The 25659-nt window shown below is 44.6% G+C and overlaps 1 protein-coding gene and 1 pseudogene across 1 annotated transcript in view; one reads left to right on the top strand and one right to left on the bottom strand.

The window, feature by feature from the left end:
• ZNF445 (zinc finger protein 445) overlaps positions 1-6417 on the bottom strand; it is a 29400-nt gene extending 22983 nt beyond the window's left edge. The window contains exon 1 of the mRNA XM_060022216.1: positions 6335-6417. The gene's annotated coding sequence lies outside the window, so the exon portion shown is untranslated. The remainder of the gene's footprint in view (positions 1-6334) is intronic.
• A 3273-nt stretch (positions 6418-9690) lies between these two features.
• On the top strand, positions 9691-10047 carry LOC132432889 (transmembrane protein 14C pseudogene; annotated as a pseudogene).
• The last annotated feature ends 15612 nt before the right edge of the window (positions 10048-25659 follow it).

Below are 25659 nucleotides of genomic sequence, written 5' to 3'. Positions count from 1 at the left end.
GAGCCCACGCGCCATGGAGCCCGAGCGCCACAACTAGAGAGAAGCCCGTGCACCACAATTCCTACATGCTGAGACAAAGATCCCACATGTCGCAACTAAGACCCGACACAGCCAAAAAAAATTAAAAAAAAAAGAAAACCATTCCTTTAAAAGAAAAAAAATAGTTAATGACCTCCTGGGCCTTTCGAAGTCTGAATGAAAGCCCCACAGCATAGTAAAGAGATGGGGCCAATGAGCTGAAACTGCCCAATTAAATTTAGGTATCCTAATGCCTCAGGGTTCTTTCCAGGTCCCAACTAGCTTCTGAGGACAGAAGAAAAGCTTCATTCATCAACTTGTTAAGATTATACCACAAATGGGAGCCCCCAGGCCTGGGGAGCAACCTGAGATGGAGCAGGCCTCTTCTCCCCCAGAGCTTCATCCCTCCACCCAGTTTCATTCCCAAATGAAAATGGCTTTCAAGGGCTTCCCTGGTGGAGCAGTGGTTGAGAATCTGCCTGCCAAGGTAGGGGACTATGGGTTCAAGCCCTGGTCCAGGAAGATCCCACATGCAGCGGAGCAACTAAGCCCGTGCGCCACAACTACTGAGCCTGTACTCTAGAGTCTGTGAGCCACAACTACTGAGCCCGCGTGCTGCAACTACTGAAGCCTGCATGCCTAGAGCCCATGCTCTGCAATGAAAGAAGCCACCGCAATGAGAAGCCCACGCACCGCAACGAAGAGTAGCCCCTGCTCGCCACAACTAGAGAAAGCCTGCGTGAAGCAACGAAGACCCAACACAGCCAAAAATAAATAAATTAAATAAATAAATTAAAAAAAAAAAAAAAAAAAGAAAATGGCTTTCAAAAGAACAGGGGAGGACTTCCCTGGTGGCACAGTAGTTAAGAATCCGCCTGCCAATGCAGGAGACACAGGTTCGAGCCCTGGTCCGGGAAGATCCCACATGCCGCGGAGCAACTAGGCCTGTGCACCACAACTACTGAGCCTGTGCTCTAGAGCCTGCGAGCCACAACTACTGAGCCCACGCACCTAGAGCCCGTGCTCCACAACAAGAGACGCCAGTGAGATGAGAGGCCCGCCCACTGCAACGAAGAGTAGCCCCCGCTCACCGCAACTAGAGAAAGCCTGCGCGAAGCAACGAATACTCAACGCAGCCAAAAGTAAATAAATAAATGTATAAAAAAAAAAAAAAAGAATGGGAAAATTTCCCAAGCAAGCATATGGGCATTTTTCAGGGACATTTTCTTCTTTCTGTCATTTTGCTCTATCATCTTATATGCAATGTAATTTTTTTTGCATTTTATATATTTAATAGTGATACACACACGATATATATATACAAGATATCTATATGTATCTATCTATATCTATATATTATTTATTAAATGTGATAGTCTCAAGGGAATGCAAAAAGGAAATAACTTACTTTTCTCCACTGATGACCAAACAGACTTTCTGGGATATTCCTTGTCCCTGAATTAATCTTGATCTCAGATCTCTTGGCAGTTCCACCCATTTTTTAAGATAATAAAAAACCGGGACTTCCCTGACGGGCCAGTAGCTAAGACTCTGCACTCCCAACGCAAGGGGCCCAAGTTCGATCCCTGGTCAGGGAACTAGATCCTGCATGCCGCAACTAAAGATCCTGCATTCTGCAACTAAAAAGGTGCGGCAACAAAGATCCTGTGTGCTGCAACTAAGACCTGAGGCAGCCAAATAAATAAATAAATATTTCTTTAAAAAGATAATAAAAAAACCCAGTCTAACTTAATACCAAAACTTCAATCTCGCAACCAATTCAAATCTTCTCCCTTACCCCTAGCTCAGGCTGGATTCTTGCTTCTGCAAAGTGGCAGTGAGGAAGATGAGAAGGGACGGGGTGAGTAGTGATGCAGTATCATCTATTCTTTCACTGTTTTTCTATCTTGTTCTGCTTGCCTTCCTCACTTTCTTGCTGATTCTTCCAGTGTCAGAGCAGGGAAAAGAAATGAGAGGCAACCAGGCAAAATCTGATGCTGTCTGGAGTTCTTTCTTGGCTCTTATATGCTGTCTGTTATGGCAGACATCCAACTGCTGCTAGCTCCTCTTGAGAATGCATTTGTAGATTCTTTGTTGGCACCCCTACCCCAGGCACCTTGATGAAGTGGCCTTTTATAGTCCACCTTTTCCTAATTTGAGTGATGCACTTTTGTTTTGTTTTGGTTTTGCGGTACGCAGGCCTCTCACTGTTGTGGCCTCTCCCGCTGCAGAGCACAGGCTCCAGACGCGCAGGCTCAGCGGCCATGGCTCACGGGCCCAGCCACTCCGCGGCATGTGGGATCTTCCCAGACCGGGGCACGAACCCGCGTCCCCTGCATCAGCAGGCAGACGCTCAACCACTGAGCCACCAGGGAAGCCCGCGTGATGCACTTTTGGTTTACCCTTTTAAATTTTTCTCTTACCTCCTTTTCAAAGGATTTATATTTGGGGTCGTTTCCTTCTGCCAGGTACCCTGAAAGGGGATTCTTTTAAGGCAGCTTCAGCCTACTTACATCTATGGTATCATTTGACTTATGGAAAACTTACCCTCTTGCCCCACATCTGTGGAAATGTACTTTACCCCCATCACAATCTTCTCTTCTTATGCTGATGTCAGGGGAATTCTAGCAGCCTCTGATTTTATGGCGTATTCCCCAAACTCTTGTAGGACTATATCATATTCTCAGAATTCTTTTGTAAATAGAAGTGGATGTGGTGCTGGCTGGGCTGATGAGTTAGTTTCCTTAGGTCAACAAGCATCCAGTCAGAAAATAACATGGCAGAATCTTCTTATGCAAGCCTCCTTTAATCTTCTCAAAGGACTTTATTACTGCCTTCCTCACTCCCTACTCTTGCACTTGGATTGGCACCTGGGAAGATAGCATCCCCTGCTATATGAGGAAGAGAAAATGCTGGCTCACTGTCAGGCCAACCAACACTCTTCATATGAATAAGTATTCACACATAGGCTCAAGTTGGGGGGTGACTAAGATTCACAGGCCCAATTTTGTTCACCTTTTAATAAGTCACGTGAAAATGTGTCTGGGGCCTCTCTCTAAAAATGGTTAGAATGTTTTGACACTTATCATTCACCATTTCTGTTTAGGGTTTCAGCCCACTCCGAGTACAGGACCAATCCCATTTAACATCTTCTTACACAAAAACTTGTACATGATAATATGAATATGGAACAAAGTAACAGCCAGATCCTTAATAGTGATTTTCAGGATGGAGGATGGAGAGGTGAGAGAAAAGGAAAAAAGAGAAAAGTACATATACAATAAGGACAGTATTTTAGAACAATCTCTAAATACACATTTGACTGTGTCGTTATACAGATGTGGAGAGATGAAAGAAAGGAACGGCAGCAGCAAAATGTTTATGTGGTTATCTCAGGATGGTGTGACTTCAGATGATTTATATTTGCTTCTTTATACTGTTCTTTATGATAGTATTTCAAATACATTTTTATATGATCTGGTAAAAACTACAGAGCTGCATTTGTAAAAAAAAAATACAAGCTTTGGAAAGCTTAAAGAAAATGAAACATATCTTACTTTCAGAACGTTTCAGAGCCTGGTAATATATTAATTGGGAATCTCCAAGAGTATCTGCCAATAGAATGGCACTATAGTACTCCCCATTTTTCAGTATGGCACATCTTTAAGAAATGCTATGTTAACAGATGTGTCAAAGAAGGATTATTTTTAAATTATATCTAAGTCATTGGTGTTCTATGAATTTGTTTTCTTTCTTACATACCTTTTAGGTTACATACCTTTTAGGTAATATATTCAGAAATTTCAATGATGTGCCTATTGTTCCCTTTTTCCCCAATTACAGTGTAAACTTCATAAGATCAGGATTCTGAACTGCCATATTTATTACAATAGGTCCCCATTACCTGACACACAATAGGTAATCAATAAATATTTGCTCACGCAAGAGGGAGGGGATATGGGCACACATGTATACATATAGCTGATTCACCCTGTTACACAGCAGAAAGCAACACAACATTGCAAAGCAATATGCAATGTAATTTTGATTTCCTTTTAAAATCCCCATTAAGTAATCTCGTTTTCATCTTTTTCCTGCCAGTGAGAGAGTACATAAGGTTTATTTTATACACTAATAATAAACAAACAAATTTCTAAGACAATTGCCACTAAAGAAAGATTGCTTCTAGTACACATTTAAAATGTTAAAATAATATTTATACCAATTTGCCAATTAAGAAATGAACTCAACCTAGTGCCCAAAATTTGGTTTCTCAATACTATTCTACAATAAACGAAACCAGGAATCCTTGCAGAAATGGTTGATTCCAGGGCTAGGGGAGGTGAAAATACAAGATGAATAGCTTGTGGTGCCTGAAAATCAGAGAAAGACACAAAAAAGGAAAGGAGCATGTAAGGGGAAACAGGAGCCAACTTGAAAGAGTTCCCAATGGCCAAAGTTAGAATAATTTAGTGACTGCCCTAGTGGCGCAGTGGATAAGACTCCGCACTCCCAATGCAGGGGGTTGGGGTTCGATCCCTGGTCAGGGAACTAGATCCCACATGCATGCCACAACTAAGAGTTCACATGCCACAACTAAGGAGCTGGCGAGTTGCAACTAAGGAGCCCGCCTGCCACAACTAAGGAGCCCACGAGCCACAACTAAGACCCCACACAACCAAAAACAAAGAGAGTAGTATACCAGTAAGAAGACATATCGATATCATCCTCAATCTAAGCAGAACATCTGACAAAACCAAATCGAGAGGGTCACTCTAAAATTACAAATACAAAATACTTCAAAATCATGAAAAACAAGTAAAACTGAGGAACTGTCACAGACTGAAGGAGACTAGAAGACGTGACAACTAAATGGAATGAGGGATTGTATACTGGATCCTGGAACAGAAAAAGAACATTAGCGAGACAGTGATGAACTCTGGATAAATCAGCAGTTTAATTAATAGTATTGGACCCCTGCAAATTTCTTAAGTTTGATGACTGTACTGTAGTTATGCAAGACATTACCTTTAGGTAAACCAGGTAAAGATATAAGGGAACTCTGTAAAGTTCTGACACCCTCTGTGTGTCTGCAATTATTCAAAATAAAAAGGGTTTGTGTGTGTGTGTGCGTGTGGTACGAGCACCTCTCACTGTTGTGGCCTCTCCCGTTGCGGAGCACAGTCTCCGGATGTGCAGGCTCGGCGGCCATGGCTCACGGGCCCAGCCGCTCCGCGGCATGTGGGATCTTCCCGGACCGGCGCACGAACCCGTGTCCCCTGCATCGGCAGGCGGACTCTCAACCACTGCGCCACACTTTTAAGAAGGTGAACATTCTCTGATTTCTTAGGCCAATGTAAGTGAGAAGACAGTAGAGTGGTTTTAGGTTACAGCTTTACCTTGTGTTTAAAAACTGTATTTTATATAGTACTTTCATTCCGAAAACAATCAACCTAATACACATCACTTGTTGAGCATTTACAGCTTCATGTAATGTGTACTATGGAAAACAAAATTTTTTTTTTAATTATACTTGCAAAAATATGTCTCAGTGGTGTCACACTGCTGGCCCCAAATTTAACCAATATATGAACAAATGCATTCCACAAGTTGAAGACGGTATAATTTTCAAAAAGCAATAATATTAATGTACATAATGTCACTGAATTATACACTTTTAAATGGCTTAAATGATCAATTTTTATGTATCGTGTGGTAAATGTTATGTGCATTTTATCACAATACTACTAAAAAAAGCTTTTTAAAAGCAACAGTATACAAATACGGAATCATGTTGTACACCTAAAATCACTATGTTGTTCTATGTGGATTACACCTCAATTTTTTTAATTAAAAATAAAATATATGGATTATATATCTTTAAAAACCAGTAAAATAATCCCACTTCTTAAAAATATATATTTGTACATGTATAAGAGTTTGCATAATCGTGCACAAATTTTAAAAGGTCAGGAAGCCTCCGAACGAAAACAACGGATTGCGGATACTTTCACTTTTCTAACGCTCACCCGCGTCATCTAATTACATGTTATGAATACGCTTTGTTTGCATAATTGGGAGAAGTGATAAAACACAGAAACCATTACTCCAGATTCCCGCCCCGGGCAGCGAAGCGCAGGCAGATACGCCCTCACCGCGGCGGTTGGGCTCCCAGGCCAGACCCCAGCCCGGGCGCAGCCTCCAGGCCGAGCCTCACCGGCCGCCCGCCGGGAACCCCGCGCCCCCAAGACAACCCCCGCCGCCCCGCTCGCCCCAACGCCGCCCCGCCGCCCCGCCGCCCTGCCGCCCCACTCACCGACTCCCGCGGCCGCGAGCTCCTAGGTGCCCTGACCACACGGCCCAAGCCGCGCCAGTAGCCCCGCGCCCGGCTCTCCTCTGGCCCGTATCGCGCAAGCGCGTCACCGCCCCGGGCCTCTCGGCCTCTCTAGGAAGCTGGGAGGGCCGACGTCTCGGCTTCTCCCAGGACCAAGTGCCCTGCTGGACGACCTCTGAGCCCAACCCAGGAGGTGGTCCCCACAAACCCCACCTAACCCACTGGGCGCCTGTCTTCTCTTGGTACCCCAGAGCTCCATCCGTCTTATCCTGTTTTCCTACACCCCTCCCCATTTGTGTGCAGGGCATCCCTCCAGGGCTGCCTCCCCCCAGGGAAGAACGGGATCAAAGCCAGGGGTCAAATCAGAGACCAGCAAGATCTAGATGACCAGGCTGGCCAGGAGGAGCTGTAAAGGGGACCACTCATTACCCTCTGGGGCCCCGTTCAAGGAGGGGAACCAAATCCTAAGGAAGGCTCCGTTCAGGACAGTCCCTTCCCCCATCACCACCACAACCAGGGATACTTGCTCATTCCCAGTCCACAGGCACACAAAATTTTTCCTGACCACAGCTTTCAGCTGTTTTCTCCCGTTAACAAAATTCAACTGAGTAAATTTTAAAGCCCTTTTGGCTTTAATTAGCAATTCATTGTGGTGCTCCAAGGATAACGGACAAGATAAACTCAAAGGGCCAACATCGAGGGACAGGGAGTTACCGGGCTCTTATCACTGTCATGTAGCAACCATTACAATATCCCTGATTCCTCCCAAGTGTCATGCCCTGTCCCTTTCCCAATCCATATAAGGAAAGGTATTTGCCCCGTTCTTCTCCTGCTCTGCCACACTGTTAGTATGCATACCCTGCCCAATCAGCAGGTGACTCGTAACTTCCTTTGTTCCCTGGATATAAAAACAGACCAGTAACACTTGCTCCGGGTCGGCTCTCCCTGATTATCAGGAAGCCGGCCTGCTCTTCTGGCAGCGACCCTTCCCTTTAATAAATTCTATCTTCTTTACATTCTGCCTTGTATCTGGAAATTCTTTCCCAACCCGCGTTGGGACCATGACATTCCTGAGTCAGACTGCATCCAATTTAGCAGGTAGAGAGGAGCTCTGAAGAGTATACAAAGCAAGAGGTTTTATAGGCAGAAGGGAATAGAAATGAAGGACCATTGGGACAATTCTTTATAGTTAACCTAGGATATGGCAGTAGGTGCATTCGTAAGTTAAGATTTATGAACGGGTAACTAGTCTCATGGGTGCTGGGAATACGTCAGGGAAGGTTTTCATCATTGTTTGGGGACTAACAGAGCATAGAGGCTTCCTGGACCTAATGATTATTAAACGATATTTATTAACTAAAAAGCCCTTGATGACAGAGAAGTGATTCACTGCACGGTACAGTACAGAAGTGATTCACTGCACAGTACAGTCCTGAGTAGGGTCAGTGAAAAACAGTAGAAATTGTAAGGGCCCAAGATGGCATCAGTTATGCTAACAGCAACACACCGGGTCTGGTACAGGGAACGGTTAGCCCCTGGGTGATTTGGTCTAACGTGAGGCCTTGTGTGGCCTCGGATTTTAATGGATATTGAGATAATTTGGGAAGAGGTTTAGTTACATCTATCTGAATATTTATAGGTTCTGCACTTTTTAATCTCCCAATGTCAGTATTAGAGGTAGCCCGCAGATATTAGGGTAACTGATTAAATTAGGGATTTTTGGCTGGAATTCTTCCTCTCTATACCAAGGACAGATTGTAGGGCACATAAAAAGATATCCTTTCCAGTGGTTAGGACTCCATGTTTCCATTGCCAGGGGCCTGGGTTCGACCTCTGGTCAGATAACTAAGATCCCGAAAGCTGCGCGGCCAAAAAAAAAAAAAAGAGAGAGAGTTATCCTTTCAAAGTGCTCAGCTAACAAATGGGACCTAATTAAACTTATAGGCTTTTGCACAGCAAAGGAAACCATAAGCAAAAGGAAAACACAACCTAAGGACTGTGAGAAAGTATTTGCAAACGATGCGACCAATAGGGCTTAATTTCCAAAATATACAAACAACTCAAAATTTGGTCAGACCTGTGACTTCCCATCTATTTTCTGCCTTTTAATCAATCCACTTACCTCAGGGGAGAAAATACATTTACCAATAAGGCAGTTAGAGCAGGTTGGGCAGCATCATCTATTGTATGGAAATCAGAATGCCATAGGAAGAGAGCTTCCAGATGGGCTTTAAAGTCTGCCCTAAATTCATCTTTCTTTTGTTTGCAGGTGTGAATAATAGAGCAACCACTTCAGGCAGGGAAAACCTTGAGAAGAGCTTTTAAAAGATCCACTGCTGGGCTTCCCTGGTGGCGCAGTTGTTGAGAGTCCGCCTCCCGATGCAGGGGACAGGGGTTCGTGCCCCGCTCCGGGAAGATCCCACGTGCCGCGGAGCGGCTGGGCCCGTGAGCCGTGGCCGCTGAGCCTGCGCGTCCGGAGCCTGTGCTCTGCAACGGGAGAGGCCACAACAGTGAAAGGCCCGCATACCGCAAAAAAAAAAAAAAAAAAAAAAAAGAATGAAAAAAAAAAAAAAATAAAAGATCCACTGCTATTTTGCGAGCTTTTTCTGGTCCACAAGGGGACCATGTTGGAGATCCAGGATCTTGAGTATCATTCTCAGAGTTACACCATTCTGCCTCCTGCATCCATTCTGGGGCTTTCCTACATGTGCACAAGCTGGTGAAGATCTGACAGCCCAGATTAGGACTCAATTCTTCAAAATACTTTTGGGGATGCTCCCTGTGTTTAGGAAAAATTCTTTAACTGTGGCCCTTAGTCTGTGACAAAGGACTGAAAGATACCCAAAGGAGATCATTAAAAGTTAAAGGCTTCCCTGGTGGCGCAGGGGTTAAGAATCCACCTGCCAATGCAGGGGACATGGGTTCGAGCCCTGGTCCGGGAAGATCCCACATGCCGCGGAGTAACTAAGCCCGTGCGCTGTAACTACTGAGCCTGAGCTCTAGACCCCCGAGAGCCACAACTACTGAGTCTGAATGCCACAACTACTGAAGCCCGCGCACTAAAGCCTGTCTTCCGCGACAAGAGAAGCCACCGCAATAAGAAGCCCGCGCACCGCAACAAAGAGTAGCCCCCGCTCAGCGCAACAAGAGAAAGCCCGTGTGCAGCAACGAAGACCCAGCGCAGCCAAAAAATTAATTAATTAATTTTAAAAAGATGTTAAAAGTTAACTTTGGCGACTCTCCACCCCAAGGCATGTGCGCCCTTGTCGGCCAGTGCAGACCTTCGGGAAGGAGGTGCAGGCCTGGTGTAATCTGTCTGGACAGAGTGAAAGAGAACAATGCAGAAGGACTCCAGCCCACTAGTGCCTTTATATTGTATTGGTTTTGGCTACGCAGCACTGGTTGCTTCGGGTGGGATAAGTGGGATCACTGGTTATGCAAAAGCAGGCAGTGTCCCGTCTCTGGCTGCCGGGCTCCTCTTCGGTGGTTTAGCAGGCCCGGGTGCCTATCAGGGGTCTCAGGACCCAAGGAACATTTAGGTTTTCTTCGTTACATCTGGAACCTTGGCTGGCATTATGGGAACGAGATTCTACCACACTGGAAAATTTATGCCTGCAGGCTTAATTGCGGGAGCCAGTTTGCTGATGGTCGCCAAACTTGGAATTAGTGTGCTGGGTAAACCCCATCAGTGGTAGTCATGGCCCAGATTGGACTCATGAAGAATTTTTAAACTTCCACTATTTTTACTGTATTAAGATAAATGAGTACAGCATTTTCACATATTCTGACATTTTATTTAAAACAACACTGAACAAAAACAAACAACAACAACAAAAAACAACACTGAACTTTGCAGAGAAAAAAGTCAGTCATTATCATTACAACCCTAAAGAGGTGGATAAAGTATAACATAAGAGCTTCTTCCTGTAGTACCCTCATACAGTTTGATTCTTGTGTGTTGGTGTTATCTGTTCTTTCTGTATCTACAGGTAATATCTCCAGGGATAAAATATTAGGTATCACCACTGGGGCCCCTGAAACCCCGTGTCCTGCTCAGAGGAACAGTGTGAAAAAGATCTCTTAATGAGATTTAGGATATCTGTTCTTTTGCTTATCTTAAAGCACAGACCTACTTTGAAATTATGTTAAATGAAATCAATGAAAATAAAGTTTACTATAAACACAAAATAAAAATAAAATAAAAGGTAACTAATAGTCTCTTCGGAGTGGAAAGGCGATTCAGATAGAGGATTCGTAGACTGGGAGTACTCAGGTAAAGGAAGATAGATGGGAGTGGTAAGAGTCACGTCAGTCTTACAGCCTTTGGTTTTGGGTAACTCTTGTGTCTTTGACTTTTCATTAGTGCTTTTATTAAAAAAAATTTTTGGCCCTGCGGTATGTGGGATCTTAGTTCCCCGACCAGGGATCAAACCCATGTCCTCTGCATTGGCAGCTTAGAGTCTTAACCACTGGACCGCCAGGGAAGCCCCTTCATTAGTCTTTTGCAATGAATCTTTCAATGAAGCTATTTTGGAATCTTGAAGCCTTTTGGAGGCTTCTGCATGTCAGTTAAAATAACAGGTATCCCATTCTGTTGGTTTGATTTGGGAACACTCGATTACAATTGTACTTTTTGAATGAATGGCCTTGTCTAACTGAAATGTTCCCCATAATGGTCATTGTAAATCTAGGTTGTCTTTAGTAAGATTTTGACATTTTTGTATGTATCTATAGCTTCCAGGACCATAGTTCTTAGACATAAAATAAGCAGGTGTGCCAGAAGATAGAACACTCAGTTCTTTGGAACTTGAGGACCCTATTTCTTCAGTGAAGCCTTTGGTCTCTTGGAACCAAATTCATCCCTAACAGGAATGTGCCACTGGGTTGGAGATTCTGTGATGTTTTATGTTTTACAGGGCATCTCATTGCACAAAAATTTTCTTGAGGTTGGCAGGTGACCTAGTACTGATCTAACCCATTCCCTAACCAATTTATCCTAGAATGGGGGTCTTAGATTAGATGGTGAGCTCAAACAGCTTTTAGGTGCTCAACCTGAATGTATCTTTTGCAACTTTGCCTTCCAAGATTCCCTTTAACAATAGATCGATCATTCTTTTACCTTATGTGTGTATCAGCAGAAACCAATAATAACTGAGCAGGAAATAGACCTGTGGATGTCAGCAGTAACCAAAGAAATGGTATTGTGGACTGACCAGGAGCTAGGGACTTGTGCTCTGTTAAAGCCTTCTGTCAGTCCAGACTGCCCTGTTAACCCTGGTCTGGAAAACCAATGAGAGCAGCAAGCTCAGATGCAAAGGGAGCAGAGCTCAGATCCAAGAGAAACTTACCCATGGCCTTCAGAAGCAGCGAGAAAGAGAACAAAATGGTTCAGCAGGTGCCAATGCCTATGTTTCCCATTGTCCTTGAGGATGTTAGTAGACTCCCTTGGATCCCACTGTCATCACCAAAACTGTTAAAGAACAAAATTCAATGAAGTAAATTAATTTTATTGGCCTTGGGACTTCCCTGGTGGCGCAGTGGTTAAGAATTTGCCTGCCAGTGCAGGGGACACAGGTTCGATCCCTGGTCTGGGAAGATCCCACATGCTGTGGAGCAACTGAGCCCATGCACCACAATTACTGAGCCTGTCCTCTAGAGCCTGCGAGCCACAACTACTGAGCATGTGCACCACAACTACCAAAGCCCGCGCACCTAGAGCCCGTGCTCTGCAACAAGAGAAGCCACCACAATGAGACACCCGTGCACCGCAACGAAGAGTAGCTCCCACTCGCCGCAACTAGACAAAGCTCGAGCATAGCAACGAATACCCAACACAGCCAAAAAAATATTTTAAAAATTAAAAAAATAAATAAAGATCTTATTGGCCTTAATTCAGCAACTCATGAATCAGACAGCACACAATTTAGGAGATAGGCATGAGCTCCAAAGAGCTACGCAATGCAAGAGGTTTCATAGGCAAAAGGGAGCAGGAAAAAGGAAGTTATACTAGACAAAAAGGATATTGGTCATTGCAAGGTTACTCTCCTTTACAAGGGAATGGCAGGGCTCTATCAGGCAGATTACCTATCTAGTGCTGATCAGGAAATTCCTGAGGGAATGGGACTCGTTTAAAATTCCATTTCTGGGAGGGCCAAAACTTTAAATTAAGTTTGATTTTGGCCACATGGGGCTTAGCATGAGCTACTCCATTTTGGGCCTGTTGTCTCATCTTTAAAACTCCTATAGGTGAGTTCTAACAGGGTTCACCTAGTGGGTGAACAATGGTGCTATCTGCCAGTATGTAGAATTCTGGAGGGGTAAGTTTGTGGGTAGAGAGGCTGCTTGAAGAAGGGCTGAAGTCACATCAGGAGACTGCCCAGTCCCTGTAGGAGCAAATGTCTTCTATTGACAGCATCAGAGAACCTGGAGGGTGTGGAGCCAATGCCGTAAAGACCACCTGCTGCCATTGGAGGACACGTGCAAGCTGCTGTGTCAAGGGGCCAGGTAGCTGTCCTGGTTGCCCTCTGGTACGTGCATCTTAGTGCCAGGCCTCAGCTTGTTGCCAACTGATGTTTCAGTAGGAGGGATGCTCATCCGTGCGCTGAGGCTCTGTTCCAGTCGTCTGAATCACACCAGGTTCTTTGTCAATGCCCCAGCCACCAAGGATGGAAAGAGAGAATGGATCCTGGCACCAGAGAGCTATTGATGCGATGGAAGAGAAACCAACGGCACATGAAAACTGAATAACTGAGGAGAGTTCAAGGGGTGACATGTAAAATTGTAACTGTTAAGGAAATGGGCCATGAGGTGGTACAAAACCCCAAGGCTAACAATATTTGAAATAGTAAAAACAAAGCAACAGGCCCAAAATGGAGTAGCTCATGCTAAGGGTCAAGCCACCAAAATAAAACTTAACTAAAAGTTTTGGGGGAATTTCCTGGTGCTGCAGTGGGTAAGACTCCATGCTCCCAACGCAGGGGGCCCAGGTTCGATCCCTGATCGGGAAACTAAATCCCACATGCATGCCGCAACGAAGAGCCCACATGCTGCAGTGAAGAACCCGCATACTGCAACTAACACCTGCTACAGACAAAATACATAAATAAATTTTTTTTTAAAGTTTTGGCTCCTCCAGAAGTGGAATTTTAAACCAGCCCCAGTCCATCAGGAATTTCCTGATCAACACTAGTTAGGTAATCTGCCTGATAGACCCCTGCCATTCCCTTGTAAAGGAAAGTAACCTTATAACCAACCCGCTTTTTTGCCTTGTATAACTTCGTTGTTCCTGCTCCCTTCTGCCTATAAAAGTCTTTCATTTTGCAAAGCTCCTCAGAGCTCCTTTCTATCTGCTAGGTTGGATGTTACCTGATTCATGAATTGTTGAATATGGCCAACAAGATCTTTGAAATTTGCTCAGTTGAATTTCATTTTTTAATAGGAAGCTATGACCACCTGTAGGAGGAGGCTACCTGACAGAAGCTGTGGCCTTCAGTTTAGGGACATACTCAACCCATGGTCCAATACAAAGTGAGCTGGGGGAATAAGTACCTGAACCTGACTCTCCCTCTGGCCTTCTGCCAGAGCCTGCCCCTGGTCCAACCCAACTGGAAGCTGGAGGGCAGTCCAAGAAGGTCATCTTTCCAAGTCTTAAGGCAGGGTTGAGAAGAACCAAGAGTTAATATAGGGGGGCGGGGGAAGGTGCCACTGGAAAATATCCAAAATACCCAAAAAGGAAAATGGGGACTGCTCGTCTATGCCTAATGTGTCCATGAATTTCCTTTTGAACTATGTGAAAGGAAAATAAAAATGGAGTCAGTATTGCTAAGAGAGCTCACTCAGATGGAGCCAGGAGGTAATTGAGGAAGTGGGACTTATACACATCTCAGCCAGGATGGAATCTGAACTTTTGACCACTTATTGACTTATAAAGGCAGGCATCCAGAACATCTACACAATGTTCCAGAAACTTAAGATACTTAACAGACCCTTACCCTAAATAAATCATGACAGCCTATCCCTTAAGGGCAAATATTTCCTTTTTGCATTAGAGCCAATCATAATCCTTGCAAGACAACTTTAACAATCTTGTGGCTTTTGCCTTTATAAGTCTCTGATTCTTTCTCTTCTTCAGAACACTCTTTCGGTTTTACCCAAATCTGTGTCTCCCAATTTGCAATTCCCAAGACCCCAAATAAAGCTCTTTGTTCTATGGACACAGAAAAATTAGGATCGCTAAGCCAAAGAGTGCTGCTCACCACCAGATTCTGCAAGGGTTAAGTCATAACCCACTGCAGTTGCTGACCTGACAGTTGCACTCCAAAAGGAATTTAAAGAAAAAAACAGGATGAGGCCCCTTGTGCTTTGGATACACGTGAACAGGCAGGCCCACAGATAGTTAGATGTATATCTCAGGGAAAATTTTAATGGCCCTGGATTTCTGAAACTTCCCATACATAGAAAAGCACTAAAACTATTAACTTGAGATGTCTGTTTTTTATGATTTGCAGTATCTTTTTCTTTTGATGCACGCGTTTGAAATTCTGTACCAAGATGTATGCTTGACTACACTTATTTCCTAGCCGTATATAACCTGGCTTCTCCCCTACCTCTTCAGAGCAGTTCATCAGACCTGAGTGGCTCTCTCCTAGGCTTTAGTCCTCAGCAAGACCCCAGATAAAACTCAAACTAACTAACTCAAACACTAACTTTGTGTCTTTCTATAAGTCAACAGTTCTTTGCAGCCTTGGTACTAATTATTGTTCGACAAATAATGTTCCAGATAACTTGTCTCGGTAGGGGTGGGGCTGAAGGGGGTGGTGGGGTAGGAAATGAAAATTCATAACCACTCAAAGTAAAGAGTTGTTTGTTTTGTCTGTTTGAGAACACAATGTTCCCATCACAGAGGAGCTTGAGCAGGTTCTGTGTTTGGGGTGTGCTTATGTCACAGGACAGCAGCTAACATGGACAGCACCCAGACTGGTGTGGTCAAACAGATCCAGCAGATCGGCCCCTCCAGCGTTTGCACCACTGCAGAAGCAGTCTCTTTGCTCTGTTTGCTCTGCTCAGAGAGCAGCTCTGTTTTGAAGTCCTGCCCAGCGCCCTGAGGCTCAGCCCACCTCGGCCACTACCTGATTTCCCTGAGAGCCACAACACAGAGCCTGTAACAAGGAGATCTCTTCCGTCCTCCGGTTGGGGGCCTATTCTTGGAGCTCTGTTTCCTGAGTGCTTTACCTCCTTCCACATTGGGCCAGTTTGCTTGGCAAGGAGCCCTGGGCAGAGCTTCTCCAACTTTAATGTGCATAGGAATGCAAATCACTTGAGGTTAAACAGGCTTAGCTGGTTAAACTGCAGATTCTAATTTGGGAGGCGAGGGAGGGGGCAAAGACTATGTCTGACAAACTCACAGGTGTGAGCGTGTTGTGTTCCTGTACCAGGCTTTGAGTAGCAAAGAACTGTGAATGTAAATCACTGGCTCTTAATTCTGCTGCACAGTATAATCCTCTGGGGAGCTCTTAAAGCGTTTATATGGCATATCAGTGTAAGGCCAACTGGCCCGAGGCAGGGGAACACAATCAGATTCACAGGTTGCATCAGACCGAAATTCTCCGGACCACCCAGTTCCAGAAACTGACCTGGGGAGTTTGCACCCGGCCCAGCCTTCCCGCCTTTCAAGGGGCGGGACTAACGGTCCCCCAGGATACCCGAAAAGACCACCAAATAAGGAATACCCTGCACCCTCCCAGATTCACCACACCCCTTTCCCTTCTTCCCCTATAAAATCTTGCCCAACCCTCGCCCGGGTGCACCTTCTCTGGCCCCTTTCTCTCGGACCAGTGAACCTCGCCCGGGAGCGCTCCCTAATAAAGCTCACTTGAAGCTTTCCTCTGTTTCTCGCGGTGCCGTTTGTTAAGATCCGCCCTTACAATCAGCTAAGCGCAAAGCTTTGTGGGTGGGGCCCAAGCGTTCCTACTTCTTTAACTCCGCAGGTGATCCCAACATGTAGCCAAAGTTGACAACCCGGGAGTGCAGGATCCCTCCTTTTACTCTGATTCCCTGCAGTGTGCAAAAGCCACAGACTGAAGGGTTTTGTTCATTTGCGTGTTTTCAAATTTAAATTGCATCAGCTTTCTGACTTTGAAAAAGAAGGGGGAAAGGTTCCCCCTTAATTTTTACCTTCTATTTTGTTTAGTTTTTTATTTTTGGCTGCACCACGAGACTTGTGGGGTTCTTAATTCCCTGACCAGGGATGGAACCCAGGCTCGCAACAGTGGAAGCTTGGAGTCCTAACCACTGGACTGCCAGGGAATTTCCTTTACCTCCTATTTTGAAATGTGAAGAGATAAGTTTGGGTATGGTGAGTGAGGATGGGGGTCTGGACTGTGACCGAAGAAAGATCAGAATGTACAACTGAGAATCAGCTGTAGCCAAGTGACAGAAAGAAAATTGTCCTGGTGGGATTTTCACTCTTTCTGGTCACAAACCCTGAGCCCCTCTTTGTGGGGAAAAAACAGGAAATCAAACAATGTGTTCTCTTTTACAAAGTGATGTTTGTAAGTGAATTTTTTAACTACTTTCTAACTTGTATCAAAGAAATACTGATACTTTAAGTAGTACTAAAAAGGATTTAAAATGGAATTCAGCCCCTTTTCCCTTACCAGGAATTCACACACATACTTCCATCCCTTACCCCCCTAAGTCCTCCTCTATCTTCCTCCAAAAAGATTATGGTATGCCTCTGGATGCAGGGGTAGAGACAGCATCAGGAAGGCTCTCATGGGGAGTTGAAACTCTATTGGTAACGGGTAAGGGATCTGTCTATCTTTGTGTCAGGCCATAGACATGGGGAAGAAAGACTATGGAATCTGTTTTTGTTTATTGCTGTATTCCAAGTGTTGGATGGCAGGGGTATGTAATGATAACCACCGCAGGGTGAAGTGATGGGGCCAGCAACTCCAGCTGTAAAAGAATTTACCGAGTCAGAAGCAAGGGTTAAAAAAAAAAAAAAAGCGAGATTTACTGAGTACACTGCAAGCGAGCAGCGGGTGAGACCAAGAGGAGGTCTGCCCCTGGGGGAGAGAAACTGGACTTTTTTTATGGTCCCCTCTGGTCACCCTCGGATTAATGTTCCACCCATGTGGTGGTTAGGGCTGGGTGTGTCGTTACTCACTCTTCCGGGACCGCCAACTTCTTGTGACTGCTGGTAATTTTCCACTGGGGGAGGGTGCAATTCTCTTATCTTGAAATGACCTCCCCAGCCTAAGATGGCTGTTCTACTGTTAAGCTCCACAATAACCTCTGAACTGAGAAGGAAGTTTGAGACCAAAGAAATGATGCAGGCAACTCCATAAAGTGCAGTTATGAGGATGTTGTAGGTGATTTGCATACAGGAAGGATCAGGCAGATGACCATCCAGAGGCATTAGCAGCTGTACTCAGCACCGCTGAAAGAGGTACAGGGGTATTCAAAGTATTACCAAATTGGTTGACTGGACTCGCGACCTTTTGTCTCAGCCAGGGAGGTTCTTTTCCCGATTAGATTCACACAGCCAATTATGAAACCGATGCTGAGACCGGAACAGCACAAGCTTTATTCAATGGCCAAAGAATGGACAACCAGAAACCTAGTTCACAAATCAACTTCTCAACCCAGTTCGGGCAGAAACGCCAAATACATAGGAGGGTGGAGGTTAAAGGTAGGGAATTGGAAAGAGTGGGAGGAATATTTACGACTTATCTAAGAACAGGGGTGTGGTTTGGATGCGGAACTGATGCAACACGCCTTTTCAGTCCTTGAATGGGTTTTTCCGGTTGTTGTCATGGCAATTGTCAACTGTCACGGTGCTGGCAGGTGTGTCTTTTAGCATCCTAATGTATTACAATGAGTGTATAATGAGGCTCAAGATCTACTGGAAGTCAAATCTTCCACCATCTTGGGCCTAGGTGGTTCTAAGAAGTCCGTGTTTTTTTTTCTCTTTGCAGCTTCCTTCTGAAACTGAGATAATTGGTTTCTATTCAAGGAAGGGGCAGGAGTATGATTCTGGGTCAAAAGCCTTGGTAAAACATTGAGTCAAAGCCAAAGATAGAATCTGACCACTAATGAAGAAGCACATTCATATCAACCGGAACCGGAGGTTTCTCCTCCCCCTGGGGACTCATGACCATTATTCCTCAGGGACCATTTACCATCTGTATCAGCAAAAGGCATTATTCCAGTTCTAGGATCAGAGGAAGGCAAAGGTAAGCATTGATAGAAAGGGACTTCCACTAGGAGTCATGACAATTTCTATGTCCCTTTAACATCACCAACAGTTGGTACTGTTAAAAGATAAATTGAGACATTAAAATTTTTAAGAGTTTATTTGAGCAAACATCAATTCAAATCAGCACCAACCTGGAAGTAATTAGGACCACTCCACCAACAGGAGCTAGATGCAAGGTTTTTATAGAGAGGACAAGGAAGAAAAGCAAGGAAATTGCTTGATTGGCTATAGCTGAAGTGGTTGCATTTATTTGGGAAAACCCAGTGACTTGTTTGTGATTGGTTGTTTTTCTTAACCTTGAGGCTCTTAGACTCCCAAAATTTCAAATCTGTTTTTCTTGGCTAATGCCATAAAAAATGGGAAACTTATTTATGGGCTGGCCTGCAGAGATTCCTTATAATTCTACATTCTAGAACAGAATGTTCCTCTATTTTACTCTCGTAATAAAATCTTTTCTATGCTGTTTAGGGCAACTTTGCCCTACTCTCTAAACATCTCCATTATCATCACCCCAAACTTTCGTTAACATGATGCCAAAACTTCAGAGGACTTATTGTACTTAAATATTTTTTTAATTTTCTGTATGCTATGATGTTTGACATCTCCCCCAAAAGAACATTCTGGCTGGGGAGACTGGCCTTCCTAGGGCTAGCCAATTCTTAGAGATAGCAAATGTCCCAGCCAGAGGCATGTCTTTGATATGCAAACTAACCAGTCCAGAGCCTCACCACCTCTACTGGCCCATATACCCCAGGAGACAATATTCCTCTGCCTTTATCATCCCAGGGCCAGGTGCTAGGCAACTAGGAACCACCCCTTCAGCCCCAAACCCATCAAACACTGCCTTGCCTTTCCCTTGAAAATCCCTGTAAAGACCATGACCTAAACCTTCCCCTCACTCCTGACCCCTGACTCTTCACCACCCTGGTGGCTTACCCATGTGGTCCAGCGTGGAGTGCCATGCCTCCTGTCTCTAGGATCAGTGAGTATAATAAAGTTTGGGTCTTTTTTTCTCCTGTGCCTCTCCTCTGTCTCCTCTTCTGGCTGCATCTGACTGACCAACTCATTAAAAAAAAGTGCAAACACAAACTATACCATCAGCTGGAACATCTTTGAACCATGGGCTGCACTTCACTAAGGGAGTGGCGAGAGCCTACAGCCTGTTCAGCCTTTTCTGGAAAGACAGCTACTTCATGGAGTTGGCTGACCCCCTGGAATCCCACTCAGGCTTGATCTTGGATGTAATATTTCCATTTAATGATAGCACTTTGCTGAGCCTGTCCTATTTTATTAGTAGCATAAGTGAGTACTCACTTGAGGATGGACAGCTCAGGTCTTAAGGTCACATACAGGGCTTTGGTGGTCAGGAGCTCTGTTTCCATTAGGGCCAAAGGCCAGCTAGGAGTTGCCATTTGAAGGGGGTGTGTCTGGCAGCTATCTTCAGTATTCACCAGTCCAAAACCCAAGGGGCCTATGTACCCAAGTAGCAGTCTCTTGTTGCCATAGGCTCCAATCCTTACAAGTAAATCGCCAAGATGTGGAGCTCCAGAGGGCTGGCAAGCACCATTGGTCCCAATGATGGCGTCCATGCCAATGCATCTTGCACAGCCTCTAGGGTCTGCTGCTGTTGGGGATCCCATCCAAGGATGTCTGTCTTGTGAGTAACCATGACATAAGGGACCAAAAGAATACCCAGATGTGATACATGTTGCCTCTGACAGCCAAGAAGGCCTACCAGTTATGGAGGGTCTTCTTGTTGGCGGGGGCTGCCAAGGACAGCAGTTTTCGGCTGACTTTCTCAGGAATACTCCTCTGATTACTGGCCCAGGTGGCTCCCAGAAACTGCACTTTTGAGCAGGTCCCTGCATCTCATCAGTGTTGTCGGCCCTTCCTGCATGTCATAAGATCTACAACCTTAGGTACGGACTGGTCAAGGTGTTTCTTGGTCAGGCCAGCAATGAGGATGTCAACACAGTGGATGAAAAGTAGTTCTGGGGATAACTAGACTTGCTGCAGATCTAGGCCGACCACTGGCGATGTATTGCAGGGGAATTGAGGTATTGCTATGGACTAAATTGTGTCCCCCCTAAATTAACATGTTGAAGCCCTAACCTCCAATTTGACTGCATCTGAAGTCCTAAAACGAGAAATGAAGACAGATTGCAAAAGTGTACTTATTCTTCAAGACAAAGGAAGAATAACCCTGAAGGTGATTCAGAGATGATCAGGGTTTACCACCTCGGTTTCAAACAGACCAGACAGCTTCCACAGAAGCCATGGGGGCAGAGCCACCCAGAGCCTTGGGATAGACTCCCCTGGAGCTCTGACTCCATCTGAGCTCTGGATGCTCCCCAGAGCATCCAGAAGGTGGGACCATCACCCCAGTGGTCCTGGAGGGCAGAGGACCGACCAAAAAGTTATTCTTGAGCCTTAAGATCTCATGTAACTTGCTTTGCTAAGTTTTAGACTCGCTCAGGCCCTAGCACACTTTCTTCCTTCTGATTTCTCCTTTTTGGAATTGGAATGTGTGAGATTACAATGGTCTCTGCCCCCAGTGCCTGGCACAGAGCCCCTGAAACCCTTGGAATTTTTTAAGTTATAAGAGCTCTAGGAGCATCTTTTGTTCTAATATTTGGTCTTTGACCCTGGTTCTTGACACAGGGGTCCTGAAACCTTTGTAATTTCCTAAGTGATAGGAGCATCTTTTATTCTAATAAAGCAACTCTGGGTGAGCTCCTGGATGAGAGCTGGTCACCAGAAAGACCACGCCATGATTCAGAGCTCGGAATTTTCAGCCCCCTTCCCCCAGTCCCGTTCTCCTGATAAGAGAGAAGGGCTGGGAATGGACTTAATGATTGACCATGCCTACACGACGAAGCCTCCATAATAATCCCAATAGAACCAGGTTCAGAGAGCTCCCCAGTGGGTAACACATCCTGACTCCACAGGGACAGAAGCTCTTGCGCTCAAGACCTTCCCAGCCCTTCCCCTATGTATCTCTTCATCTGGTTATTCATATGTATCCTTTATCATATTCCTTTATAATAAACCGGTAAATGTAAGGAAACTGTTTTCCTGAGTTTTGTGAGCCACTCTAGCAAACTAAACCCAAAGAGGGGGCTGTTGGAACCACTCATCTATAGCTGGTTGGTCAGTAACACAGGTGATAACTTGGGCTTGGAACTAGTATCTAAAGTTGGTGGGGGTGGGGTGGGGAGATGAGGTGTGTGTGAGTCTTATGAGACTAAGCCCTTAAGCTGTGCGATCTATTTCCACGTAGTGTCAGAATTGAGTTAAATAGTAGGACACCCAGCTGGTGTTGCAGAGAATTAGTGTGGGGGAAGCCACCCACACATCTGGTGACCTCAAGTGTAAGAACTGAAACGTTCTGAGTAGTGAAGGTGACACAGGAGGGAAGAACTGCAGGTTTTTTCAACATACAATGTTGATCCTATAACTGTCCCAGCACTGTATTTTGTTTTTTTGTTTGTTTGTTTGTTTTTTGCGGTACGCGGGCCTCTCACTGTTGTGGCCTCTCTGGTGACGGAGCACAGGCTCCGGACGCGCAGGCCCAGCGGCCATGGCCCACGGGTCCAGCCGCTCCGCGGCATGTGGGATCCTCCCGGACTGAGGACTGAGGCATGAACCCCGCGTCCCCTGCATCGGCAGGCAGACTCCCAACCACTGCGCCACCAGGGAAGCCCCCAGTACTGTATTTGGGAAGCACATAACCTGTCTGGTTTCACACGTTCACAGCCGGAGAGGAACTCTGCCTCAGGATGAATCGTAGCTCAAATCTCACCCATATCTGATTTAGATGAGAATTTGTGGACTTCAGCCTTTCCACTAGGAGTGCTGAATTAAGACTTTGGGGCTGTTGGGATGGAATTAACTTATTTTGCAAATGAGAAGGACATGAATTTGGGAAAGCCGGACTCAGAATTTATGGACCAAATGTTTGTTTCCTTGAAATTCATATATTGAAGCCTAATCCCCAGGGTGATGGTAGGTAGAGTTGGGCCTTTGGGAAGTAACTGGGGTTAGATTAGTTTATGTGGGTAGGGCATTCATGATGGAAGTAATGTCCTTATTAGAAGAGGAAGAGACAGAGAGCTGTTCTCTTTCTTTACAATGTGAGGCTATAGCAAGAAGGTGATGGCAGCCAAGACTCAAAGGATCCTTACCAGAAGCTGACCATGTTGGCAACTTGATCTTGGACTTCCCAGCCTACAGAACTGTAAGGAATAAATGTCTGTTGTTTAAGCCACCCAGTCTGTGGTATTTTGTTATAGCAACCCAAACTAAGACAGCTGCTAAAGATATGTCCCTCCCAATCCCCTTCCTCCCAAAAAGGGATCAGGCCCAGTTATTTTTATGCTTCAAAGAATAATCCCCTCATTATGCAAACTCTTCCAGGTAATAAGAGAATAAAACAAAACTTCCAAATTCATTTTGCAAAGCAAATTGAATCTAGTTCTGTACTTAAAAATTAAAATAAAATCACCACAAAAAAAAATGGATTTTATTCCAGGAACACAAGGAAATTTCATTTGGAAACTTGTCAGCAAAATCGATTCTGAAAAGAATGATAAAACCATAACATTACACCAACAGATTTTTAAAAGTCGGACAGAACTTAGCATCCATTCCTAATAAAAACTTAAGTATAATAATAATGTGCTATAGGGTATACTACATGCCAAGTATTGTTTCAAGTGCGTTACACTTACGAACTGATTTTATCCTCAAGGCCCTATGAGGTAGCTCCATTTTACACATGGAAGACGAAAGGAGGCAAAGCAACTTGCCCAGGATCACACACCTAAAGAAAGCGGTGGAGGCAGGATTTGAACCTAGGCTTCCAGGCACAAAATCTGTGCTCTTTACCACTATAACATATTGCTTCTTCTAAAAATAGGAATAGAAGAAAACTTCCCAAACAGAGTAGAATATTTATCACAAACAATGAGGGTGAACGCCACATAAAACTGTGAAATCCTAAAAAACCTTTCTCCTGAAAGTTAGGAACAAGACACTGAACGCCTGTTATTCACTATTCAACATTTTAAAAATATTTGTGCTCATGCAAGACGTAAGTGGCATACAGATTAGAATTAAGAGAACACTAATCGTTACTTATTGTATACCTAGAAAAGCTAGGAAATGAAACTGAAAAACTCTTCAAACCAAAACTAATCTAGCAAGGTAATTGGATCCAAGTAAAAATTTTTTTTAAATCACTAATTATTAAAACACTAGCAATAACCAGTAGAAATTGAGGTGTGGCTTTTAAACGTAGCCTCTTTTCCTGCAACCAAGAGCCTGAGTGCTTTTCTAGCAAGTAAGGATATTCACTGCTACTTAGCACCTAACCCGGACGGATGGTGGTCAGCTAACAGGGTTATGAACAGTGCTGGACCACTCCCTCCAGAGCCTTAGTGTGGTACGGTATAAGCAGAACCAGAAGATAAAAAATTACAATACTCGACAGAGGGTTCTCTACTAAAGACATAACCAGTCATGTTGAAATCAGAGTAGAGGGCTGGACCCGTGTGTTCATATGGGGTTAGGCTCTCCCCTGGAATCTGGGAGCTTCCAAAGCAAAATATTTTTAAAAAGAAAGTCCTATTGGTTTAAAAAAAATGAAAATAAACACCAAAAATATAGCTATAACAGAAATTTAAAATATTCACAAATGGCAAATTTCCAGTTCTGTCCTCGGTTCAGTAATTTTTTAGGCTCCTAATAAACACTCTAACATTTTCTGAGATGCCTCACCCAGAATCATATCTAATTCTTATTTTCTTTCTTTCTTTTTTTTTTTTTTGGCGGTACACGGGCCTCTCACTGTTGTGGCCTCTCCCGTTGCGGAGCACAGGCTCCGGACGCACGGTCTCAGTGGCCATGGCTCTCGGGCCCAGCCAGGCTCCGGGCGTGCAGGCTCAGCGGCCGCAGGCTCAGCGGGCCCAGCCGCTCTACGGCATGTGGGATCTTCCCGGACCGGGGCACGAAACCGTGTCCCCTGCATTGGCAGGCGGACTCTCAACCACTGCGCCACCGGGGAAGCCCGTAATTCTTATTTTCTTGAGCCTCAACTCTCTTCCCCTTCTTCTCCACTGTGTCGGAGACACAAATCACAGCTCACAAAAATCTCTCTCCTCTAGGTTATGTGCCTGACATTGCCCCTCTAACCTCCTCCTCCTCTGCCACACTGCTGATCCTGTCATATTGCTAAGAGGAAGAGGGTAGCTACCAGGGGCAAAGATCCCCTAGCATTGAGGCCCTACTACAAGGATGGAAAGAAAAACTTGTGTCTGATACATGACTGTAGAAGAGGAAATCCCCTGAAGAGATTTTCTTATGCCTTTGAGGTATGAAAGTTGGCCCAGAAGATAATCACAATAATTAAGCGTACACCTCTCACCTAAAAATCAGATGACAGTTGCAGGCATCTAGAACTAGTTGGTAAGGAAATCAGAATGGTGTGACTCTATTATTTTGTCACAAACTTCATTACTGTTCATTCCAATCATCCAAGAATGCTAGGAACTGAAATTGCCATGGAAGTTGAGTCTTCTTTGCAGTAAACTTTGATGCTGTTCTTGTACTTAGACAGCAGGGTGGAGAAAGCTAGTACAGAACCGGAGTCTGTGTTCATGGCAAAGTACATTATCACTGGAACATGACAGCTGCCTCCAATACCTAGATACATACATATACGCACACACCTGCACACACTCAAACACAAATCCATTAACTCTCTGAGGCTGAGGTAACAGTAGTAAGACTCTAAAGGACACAAGGAGAAGATATGAATGAGGCCTTTGTATTTGATATCCTATGATATCCATCTTTAGAAATTTTAGGTCTGGTGGTGAAAGGGGAGTTCATGCCCACTTTAAGCATGGTTCAGTTGGAGAGGCGAGTTTTTAAAAGCTATTTAACAACTAGAATATGCAAAGTATTATCTATATGCTAAAAGAAATAGATACTATACCCAACCTGAAAGCCTCCATGAAGTTAGTATAAAAGGACACAAAGGGGCATT

The sequence above is a fragment of the Delphinus delphis genome, chromosome 10, assembly GCF_949987515.2.
Source record: "Delphinus delphis chromosome 10, mDelDel1.2, whole genome shotgun sequence".
Classification (NCBI taxonomy): domain Eukaryota; kingdom Metazoa; phylum Chordata; class Mammalia; order Artiodactyla; family Delphinidae; genus Delphinus; species Delphinus delphis.
The sequence above is the reverse complement of the archived record's forward strand: the minus strand, read 5'-3'. Positions and strand labels throughout refer to the sequence as shown.